General features: G+C 42.1%; 1 long non-coding RNA gene across 2 annotated transcripts; it reads left to right on the top strand.

Moving 5' to 3' along the window:
• Positions 1-401: 401 nt before the first annotated feature.
• LOC132674073 (uncharacterized) lies at positions 402-9,345 on the top strand. Of its 2 annotated transcripts, none has more exons than XR_009608394.2 (4): positions 402-617; positions 2,240-2,403; positions 4,808-5,198; positions 9,229-9,345. It is a non-coding gene; the product is annotated as an uncharacterized LOC132674073 (long non-coding RNA). The 2 variants fall into 2 exon arrangements; XR_009608388.2 differs by having other exon boundaries at positions 402-621.
• The last annotated feature ends 1,407 nt before the right edge of the window (positions 9,346-10,752 follow it).

Below are 10,752 nucleotides of genomic sequence, written 5' to 3'. Positions count from 1 at the left end.
TCTCACAGTTTACGAGTTCGAGCTCTGTATCAGGCTCCACACCGGCAGTGCAGACCCTGCTTGGGATCCTCTCTTCCTTTCTCTCTGCCCACTCCCCACAAATAATAAATAAATAAATAAATAAATACATAAATAACTTTAGAACATTTTATTTCCTCTCTACATCTGCTGTATCTATAGAAAGACTAATTGAGGTAGTCTTGTCGGTCTTGGATTGTGGGTGAATCCACTGATGCATCAATCCCTGGGACACTGGAGCCATCAGGCTGAGAAGGATGGGGCACCCGCAGTGGGAGAAAGGCCACGCTTGTGGCCCTTTGTCTAGGGGCAGATGAAAGTGTGTCACAAAGGAATGGGGGGTAATGTCACAAAGGCTTTCCTCCTAAGGGAGGCCCCTGAATCAAGAGCACACAAGATAAGACTCTGGAGAAAAATCTAGTTTTTTGTTAGGTCTGGGGAGACTGCTCAAGGAGTTCTGTCAGTAGATTTATCTGGAGAGGTATTCCAGAATGCCTAGTGTTAAATTCCACATTGCTTTAGGTCCTTGGCTGTCTGGAGGAGGATGCTGGTTAGAAGAAGAATCCCCTGAACTCATCAAGCAAAAAATAAGCACAGAAGTAGGTATGGACAATAGGGGACAGAAAATCACAAGTGAGGATTAAAAAGCAGACCATCCCTGGGGGGTTAAAAAAAATCCTTATATATTTCTATACATTTTTAACAGATTAGGTTCTGGTCTTTGTTCTGTGACCATCTGGATGGGTTTGTTTATACAAATATAAAAGCAGGAGCTGTAGAGATGTGAATTTCTCTGTTACAATGTCTTGGGCTGAAAGTAACACAAGATCCTTCCCCAAATGGACTTAAAGATTTTAAAAAGTTTGCTCAGGAAACAAAGTCTAGAGGTAGATGGACTGCAGGGTTAATTGATTCAGCACTCAAGGAATTTAGTTTTGTTAATCAGTGTAAGTAATGCCACACGCTATGTATTAGTCTACGTGCGCTGTTGTAAGAAAATACCATAGACCGGGTGGCTTGAAAACTGCAGACATTTATTTACAATTCTGGAGATTCAAGATCAGGGTGCCCGCATGGTCAGGTTCGGTTGAGGACCTTCTTCTGGGTTGCACACTACTGAACTCCTTGGATTCTCACATGGTGGAAAGAGAGAGGGCTAGCTCTCTGGTCTCTTATAGGGCACCAATCCCATTCATGAGGGCTCTACCCTCATGACCTAATCACCTCACCAAGGCCCCACCATCAAATACCATAAGTTTGTGTATTAGATTTCAACACATGAATTGGGGAACGATACAGTCAGTCTACAACATGCTTTAACAAACTAGTCCCGAGATCTCCATGGCTTAACACAGTACAATACTACTACTCATTTGTGTAAGTACTCGATGAAAATAGATACTTTTATCACATCCAAGGACCTTGGCTTCATCTATGCTCTAGCTCTACCATCGTGAAGGCTTCAGAAGCACCCTAGCATGACCCAACCTGCAGATGGAGAAAGAGAAGGAATATGGAGGAACAAGCAGGACATTTTAGAGTCCAGGTCTAGAAGCTACAACTATCATAGTCTATGGATCAGGACTCAATTCTTTTGGCACTAACTTCGCGGGAGGCTATTCAGTGTGATTTGCTATATGATCGGGAGGAAAAGGAAATGGGTTTGGTGAACTTACTATGTTATTTCTATCTCATTGGTTCTTCCCATTTGTCTGCGGCCATTCTCAAAGTCACTTTCCTCCTCCTGGTGGCAAGATGCCTGTAACAGTTTTAGGTGTCATATCAAACCATCATGGCTGAGGGAAGAAAAGAGACAATCTCTTTTTTGGGCTATCTCCTATGAATGAGGACACTTTTCTTATGAGCCCCTCAGGAAACCTTCTCTCACCTGTCTCTTGGCCTGGATTGGGTCACCTGCCCCTACCTATGTTTGTCAATCACTTCTTTGATAAGTCAAGCCTGTCCTCAGAGTTGGGGATAGGGGAGGTCCTCTGAAGCACGTGGTTGCTTGGATAGGTGAATCCCTAAAAATCTCAGGGTTCTGTTAGGATGCAATAGAGGGAAATGTCAATTATCCACGCATCAGTGTGGTGTATTCTGCAAACTTGGAAGGAACTAAATTGGTTTCTCTGGGCAATGAGTGTAGAGGGCACTAAGGAGGTGGACTGGTGATCTGACAAGAGTTCTCATCTGGTTGCTCTCTTCATTCCTTGTCTTCTAGCAAATTCTTCCTTGCCCTCAGGATACTTTTGTAGAAACGGGAAAAGGGCTGAATTTTTTCCTCTGAGTTGACAAACAGCGAAAGAGAATATGGAAGTGGAAGCTGGTGATCGAGGAGAAATGAGAAATGGCAGAAACCATTGGGAAGGCATCATAAACCTTGGTGTAAGACTGATCTGCCTTTCATTCATTCTCTGTTTTTCTCTCTCTCTTCATCCTATCCATTCGTTTGTTTATCCATCCCTGGTACTGGTTCATGTCCATGGTATATAAATGTTAACTCCCTGCCCTCAAGCAGCTCACAGACTGTGAGGGAGACATGCAAGTAGTCATAATATTGGGATCCAAGTATTCACAGGATGCTTGAAAGCAGCACAGAAGTGTACTCAGTCCAGATTGACAGGCGACCCAGAAGGTTTCTGAAGGCTTAGTAGGAATAATGCACGTAGAATGGATAGACTGCAGGTGAAGGATGATACTGGATAAGGACCCTGGAGGCTCCAGTTTATGCAGAGTCCTGGGGTCAGGAAAGTGAAAGGTACCTTGGGAATACTTTGAGTAGTTAATCATGGGCAAAGTCAGAACAATGGCTGCTAAATGCTATGAAGCCTAACAAGGGGCTTGTTAAAATGCACTTAATGGAACCCATCACAGAGATTCTAACGAGTGAATCTGGGGTGAGATCCAGGAAACCGGCATTTTAAAGAAAAGTCCCCAGGTAACTCTAAGGACAGGTCATTCTACAATCCACTATGAAACAAGGGTGTTGTGTGATGTGCTGGACGCTCGGGAAAAAAAAAGCCGTGGTCTGTTGCTACTCAAAATGTGGTCCTTGAAGTCCTGGAGTGTCGTCACCTGGAGCTTGTTAGAAATGCAGAATCCCAGACCTCACTCTAGACCTTCTGAATCAGAACGCACATTTTAACAAGACCCTTAAGCAGTCTGATGAACATTGCAATTATTAATGCACCTCTGTGGAATTGGGGGGGCAGGTGCTACAAGTAAGTGGTCTTGTCGTTACTGGTTAGTTGCTGTATCTACTAAGTGATCGCAAGCCACTGAAAAGGTGCAGTTTAGGGAGTGGTGTGGTCAGATTTGTTCTTTCAATTGGAGATACTAATCGAGTATTTCTGTTTTGCTCAACATTCTCCCTATATTTTCCCTTTCTCTCTGTTCCCGAAAGTAGCCGGGACTTTGACTTTTCCTTCAGCCTAGGTTTTTACCTCCATGATTGAGAACCAGTGTTGCCTGAAGACAATGCTTTTCCTGCCTTTTTGAAAGCCTAAGCTTGTAAAAGATATGGGACTAAGGGTCCTAGCTTATAGAGCCGAGGGAGAGTGTTTGAGGTCAAGGATAGAGAATAAGGGAGTATTCCTAGGAATTTGGACGTACCTAAATGTGGTGAAGCTCACTGGGGACTGGGATGGGGCAGATCCATCCAATGCCCCATTCCTGGGTTGGGGAAGAGTGATGTGTACACAGCAAACCCAGAAAAGGACCATAAGCGGAAGGGGTCTAAAACTAGTCCAAGATGGCTATGTCCCCAGCAAAGCAGGGCAGCCATAGAGTCTCCTTGGAGCAGTGTGCCATAGACGCCCTAGCAGATAAATAGACACGTCACCCTCTTGCTTGGGGTTGGGTAAGACCTTGGGAACCGGGTGTTTCTGGGAGGGCAGAAACACCAATGATGACCGAGAATTTCCTGAATTCTTGAAAAGCTAAGCACTGGGAGTTAGACGATTTGATTTAAGTGAATAAAAAACATAGAATTTCTTGTCGTCTTGAGATGAGAGATGAGGTGCGACATTTAGAATGTTCCCCATAATGCTTCTTTTGTTGTGAATTTCAGGAGAGGCAAAAAATTATAGTGATGTGAACACAGTGGGTTTTTTGTTTCTTAGAATGAGAAAACAAATCACAACAAGTAACACATTTCAAAAAGCTGATAGATACCACAGACATCACACAAAATCCAGAAAAAGAGCATTATACTTTTATTAGTTAACTGCCTGACATATCTCCATAGTTGAAGAACTTTTCATATGATATTTTATCATATTTTTTTCATAGTTTATTTATTTATTTTGAAACAGCAGGAGAGAGTGTGCAAACAGGGAAGGGATGGGGGGGGGGGGAGAGAGAATACCGAGTAGGCTCCACGCTGTCAGTGCAGAGCCTGACGTGGGGCTCGACCTCATGAACCGTGAGGTCATGACTTCAGCCAAGATCAAGAGACAGACGTATACCTGACTGAGCCACTCAGGCACCCCTCATATTGTTTTTAAGGAGAGAATAGAAAGATATTAGAGATTCAATCTCTTCTCTAGCATATTTGATCAAAATTTGATTTTTACTATTTGTGGCTTATAACGGTTATTTTCACCTTCACACATAGCAAGATCATACGTTGAAAAAATTGTTTTAAAAATTGTTGTCAAATTTGGGAAAACCTCTATTTCTTCCATATTGTAAGCTATACGAATAGACAGAGTGTTTTGCATATGAGCTCTGGCTCTATATGTTTCAATGTTTTTTTTTTTTTTTCTTTTTAACATGTTTGTGGTGTCAGTTACTACAGGGCACATTCATACTGAGATATGGCCTCCGGCTCAGGACCTGCACATCACTACATGGAAATGACTATGAGCCACATAGATACAATTTACTAAACCCAAATTAAATCTGTCTCCAACTTGAACACAATTCCAGAGGTGCTCATGGTCATTCCAGTACTTCCAATAAAAGCAGAAGTGTGAAGGAAGCCACATGGAACGAGACAGAAACACAGGGTGCTCAATGGCAGAGTTTAGACTATTGCCTCACCTTCTCAGTAAAGCGGAAACCTTCAAGAAGCCATCGGAGCTCTCTCCCTCTTTGACGTGGGAAGACTCAAGACAATGCATGCTGTAGTCATTGGCGCTGCCACGTTCCCATCATCCATCTGCCCTCTTTTCTCAGCTGTAAGTAACATTTCCAATAATGTTGGATGTGCTCCCCCCCCCTTTATCATTTTGTAGTTCTAGAACGACAGGATTGTAGGAATTCTAAACTTGAAGCAGTTTTCAGCCTTTCTGTTTTCCATCAGGCAGCGCTTTACTCTTGCTTGGTGGAATATCCAGGGCCTCCTTGCACATTTGAGTTTGGTATTATCTTTGAGTATCTCTCATATCTTCTACCGGGTGGTTACCTTGTCTCTCTGGTTCTTGAGTTAAGGATGACCAATACATGCATGCTTATCTGGGGCCAGCTCTATGGATGACATCACATATGTCATGCCTGCATTCATCTTACAACTACATATATATGTAAAATGTCATCTCTTCCATGAATCCACTCTCTCGTTCTCTCCAAGAGCAAAGGGACTCGTGCTCTTCTGAATCTCCCTTCCTGTCGACCCATAGTAGCTGTTCTCAACCTTGGCTACGCATCAGAATCACCTGTGCGTTGTTTAAACCAATCACAAACAGGCAGGAATTTACCCCCAGTACATGGAATCGGCATCTCGAGAGGTGGAACAGAGGTATCTGCATATTTTTAAAAAACTCTCCAAGTGATTCTGATGCACATTGATAGCTAAGTGCCACTGGTCCCTGTCTCTTGGGGGCTACTTATTCTTCCCCTCCTTATGAAGCCGTTTTCTGTGGATGTCACTCTTCTCTCTTTCTGGATTTAAAACTCTGGATCTTATCAGTCTGTGGCCCCTTTCCTAATAGTTCCTCCACCCCAACACATGTACACAGTCTCTATCGGTGCCGTATACAAAATAGGTAATGAAAAAAAAATAGGTAATGATTGTGTTGACAAATGTGATTATTATCCTACGTTTAACAGTAATAAATACTGCAGCCAGAGAAAAACGTGCACGGCATCTGATAAAGGAAGTAAAATAATCTTAACATCCCAAATTTTTAATTAAGGAAAAAGTTGCAAACATCCAAGCCCTAAAAAGTTCATTGAAGAAGACTTCGATGAAATTTTAAGTTTAAGTAAAAAATAAATGCTTTTTGAAATTGCAGAAACCTTTCATGTTCTTTAACAACAGATCAGTAAATATAGGCCACTCAGAAAAGACAAAAAGCCCCATACACTCGGTGTCCCTTCCAAGAGAAATCCTGTCATTTCTATCCAGGGCAGGCTACTTGATGTATGAAGTACGTTCCAGTTTACTTCATGAGATAGTCAACCTGGCCTTTCAACTGGGCCCAGCTGGAGATCTGCACGCGACTCCAAGATGAACAAAATGCACAAACGCCTTTCCAGCTCACTCTTATCTAAAATGCCACCAGGATTTATTCCTCTGGCTGAAAGCTCGGTGCCATGATCGAAATGCAAATCCTAGCTAAGAATGTCCTGCTTTGCTGCCCTGAGCACTTTTACTGTCTTGTTAAATTCTCCCAGAAGCCTGGGAAGAAAGGCTTTACAGATGAGGAGACTGACAGAGTGAAGTGTTGGATTTGAACTCAGACCATCTTGGGGTTTATGGGCTCTGCAGTCTACCAAGATTTTAGGAACTACTGTGATTAATCAAGCTTTTGCAGTCATTTCTCTGCGTGACCACGTTTGATCAGTTGCACGGCTGAGATTTAGTTTTGATGGGTGGAGGGAATTGCTGGGTCCAGAATTGGTGTGCTTGGGAAGGGGGGTGCCAAGGATCAAGAAAGGGGAGCCTCATAATAGAGAGGTGAGAAAAGTTCTTAGTCTCTCCTGAAAAATGTCACAAAATGGACCTTCCCAGTCTCATCTTGTGACGGTCTCCTTCCTGCTTATTTGATTTTAACTCTGTGTTTATGTCTTTATTGATTTTCACCTTTCCCGTGTCTCCCATTGGAAATGCTTCTCCTCTGCTTCCCCCCTAGTCTCCTAGCCTACTGCTATCAGGGTCCCCTTCTTCATGGAGAGTGAAAGTTCTTCAGGGAAACCTGTCCCTCCTGCTTAACTAGGCAAGACAAACCTATCACAATCACAACCTCTTAGAGCACTTTTGCTGGTCTGTCATGGAACCCTGATGGGGTTCTGTGTGAAACAATAGACCGGCAGGGGGCACACTTAAAACAAAAACAAATACTGCAAACAAAAAAAACGAAAACCAGGAATAAAAGATAAATGGAAAGGGGGCTTCTGGTTGTTCAAGACATGGGGAATGTCCACAGCCTTAGGCAAAGCTGAAACTCCTGGACTGGGTTAAAAAGAGCTCATCAGAAAGCAAAGTCTGGCCTAGGAGGGGATGAGTCAAGGGTGGAGAAGAAAAGCACATGGACTGGTTTTTTAGGCACCCCTACTATGTACTCAATCCCCAGACATCTATCATAGGCCAATGTGTCTATCTTGAGATGATCACGGAGGTGATGCTGGAGTTTACAAACCCAATGGAAATGGAACAATTCTCAGAACTGTCCCTGGAAGGGTGACGAGTACACTTCCAGAGGTTAGTTTATGCGGTCTCTTTGTGTGTCACCTTATCTCAGAGGTCAGCTTGGCTGCATCCTCTTTGCTTCAGTGATTTATAGAACAGCCAAAGTTTTCTGGATCATTTTCCTACCAATATCTCGCCCAGAGAGCTGAGTAGTGGCTAATCAAGAGAAGAATGCCCAGGCCCAATTTTTGAGCTAGGAGTAAGGATTTGTGCGTTATTTGATATTAGGGTTCTGCCCTTACATTACTTATTCTTTGCAAGTAATCTTTTGCAAACCAGAAGCACTGACCATCAATTTTATGAGATACACTGCTCAGAAGTCTCCAGAGCATGGCACCATTTTTTTTTTTTTTTTAATTCTCTGATCTGTCTCATTGAGTTTAGTTTTAGGTTGTGATTGGAACTCCTAATTAATCTCTGCAAACATGGAGATGTGGAAAGGAACTCAGCAGAAAAGCAATTAAAGAGCTCTCTATGATTGTTTTTCCCATTAACCAAGTCTATTGAAATCACTAGGCCAGCTGTGGCAAGTCTATTTAATAACTTTCTTTTCATTTCCTGATTTCTTACTCAGTTTCTCCTGAACTCCTCATTCCTGGGCAGCCTGGATTATTGTTTGCTATTTCCGTCCATATGCTACTTTAAAATAATCACATGTGGATTTATGTTGAAGTCTGCCCCTTAGAACTGATTTCCTTGGCCAGCAGTTAGCAATGATGGAAACCAATGTAACAAAGGCCTGAGATAAATGATGAAGGGATATAAACAAGAAATGCATCTTCCCCTCCCCAGCATAATGTTCAATAAGGTGCTGAAATAATAAATTTTATTTTTAATTAAAAATAAATCTTTCCCCGAAAAGGCCCCTCATGTAGTGAGGCACAAGGGGGCAGTGTTACGTCAAATTACATTAAATTAAACTTCACGAAGATGTGATTCCTTGTGGAAACTTGGAGGGATTAGATTAATCATGATGTTGGAAATGAGAATCCCTTGCTAGTGGCCGAAAGAATGTGAATAATGCAAGAGGAAAGTTCAAAACCCATCTTCCAGTGCTCAGATCCATGGACCATGCTTCATGTTAGCCAATAGACAGATCTGAGAAGAGGTGAGAGATTAATCTTCAGCGACTGAGCCTTATCAGGGACTTTGCAGGCCATGACACTCTTGAATCCATTCTTAATGGCCTTTGGATTTTAAAAGTCATGACAATATTTATAATTTGGTATTGTTCTAGAGAGCTCTAGAGAGATGGTGCTAGGCCAAAGAAAAGGTAGGGGGTGGGCGGGGGGAGATAGTTGAGAAAAAAACCTCATTATTGCAAAGGTTTTGTATCTCAGTGTTCTAGGGTCAGTGGACTTCAGGTCTTCCCTTAAGCATCTGGGCAGCTGAATGTGATTCAAGCTCCCAAGATGCATTAGTGTTTCAGGTTCTACAAGGTGCTAGCCAAGGGGTATGATTGGCCTTGAACCAAGTGGTCTTCCTTGTGTGGGCTTTGTCCCTATTTGCATGCCTCATATTCTTCTGGTATCTTCCTCCTTCCCTCTGGTTATCATGATTTTGTTTTCCCTCCACAGGATACTTCCATCTACTCCTTGATGATTCCTCAGAAAGTCTCTTCATCATCTTGTGCTTCATTTCTACACCTATAGAAATTGGTCAGAGTGAAACTATAAAGTTTACACATGAAATAAAATGAGGTGAGTCTTTAGCATAATGACTGACACATTTGTTTTTTAATAAATGGTAAATACTTGTATTATCACTCTGTTTCTTTCAGTCTGTGATATGAATGATATCACTTCTCTCATAATTTTAAGGTATTTTCAGCATCAAAATATCCTTATTTTTTTTAATGTTTAATTTTTTTTTTTGAGAGTATGAGAATGAGAGAGAGAAACACAAGGAGGGGAGGGGCAGAGAGAGAAGGAGACACAGAATCTGAAGCAGTCTCCAGGCTCCAAGCTATCAGCACAGAGCCAGATGCGGGGCTTGAACCCACGAACTGTGAGATCATGACAAGCTGAAGTGGGACGCTTAACTGACTGAGCCACCCAGACACCCCTAAAAAATTTTTTTTAGAGAGATTTACTAAAATTAGGTTGATTCTGTAATTGCTAACTTATCATTCAAGCTGGGACACCTTTGAAAGTGAAAGGTAATGCTATTAATAATTATGCTAGAATAACAGGAATAAAGCTGGACTATCTTAGCCAAATCACGATGAATGGTCATGGTATTATACAGGTTTTGCTGAAGCAATAAATTCAGATTCGAAATGCAGGAAGCCTGTAAAATGAAGCTTTATGATCCAAGCATGCAATGAGAAATGTCCATTGCAGGAATTGCAGAGAGAAGGAAACATAGCCGTTGGAATCCTTTTCCCAATGTCATTGGAATAGAAGCTCTATCCTTATGGTTTTTAGTATGAAAATCTCCAATACAAACAAGAAAACCATGCCTACGTCAAGCCTCCAGCCCAATGCTTCTTAGAATCTAGGGTCTGTTTCTCCTGAACCTTTCTCTCTCTCTCTCTTTTTTTTTTTCAGGCCAGTTTTCACAGCCCTGAAAGCTGGGTGGGGAGTTTTGATTATTTCCTAGCACCTGGAGAGTTTGCAGGTCCTGTTGGGTATGGAGCTAGGCCTAGGGATAGGATACCATTGAAATATCACCTACTCAGGGTAGGACTGTGGGAACTCAGGCCAACTCAGTGCCCCACCTCCATGGTGCCATTAGATTCTGATTACATTAGATTCTGATCACATTACATTCTGTGTATTGTCTATTGAGGACAAGAAAATCTGTCTCATTCATCATTGTCACCAACCTATGAGGACAGTGCCTGGCACATAGTTCAATGTCCTTGAATTAAGGAGGAAAGAAAATAATGATGTAAGCCCCTGAAGAGTTGGAAGGAAAAGCTGCCAACACCCAGAAAGGACACACAAGATCCTTCCAAGGAAGACATAAAAATTATAATTATAGCAACTAACCATTTATTGTGCTCTTACTATGTGCCAGGGCTTGCTAAGCACTTTACCTTGTGATTTCATTGAATCTTTACAATAGTCTTATTTCCGTATTATAGAGGGGGAAACTGA

This window comes from Panthera onca, chromosome A2 (assembly GCF_046562875.1).
Source record: "Panthera onca isolate mPanOnc1 chromosome A2, mPanOnc1 haplotype 2, whole genome shotgun sequence".
NCBI classification, from domain to species: domain Eukaryota; kingdom Metazoa; phylum Chordata; class Mammalia; order Carnivora; family Felidae; genus Panthera; species Panthera onca.
Note: the sequence above shows the minus strand (reverse complement) of the source record. Positions and strands in the feature narration are given on the sequence as shown.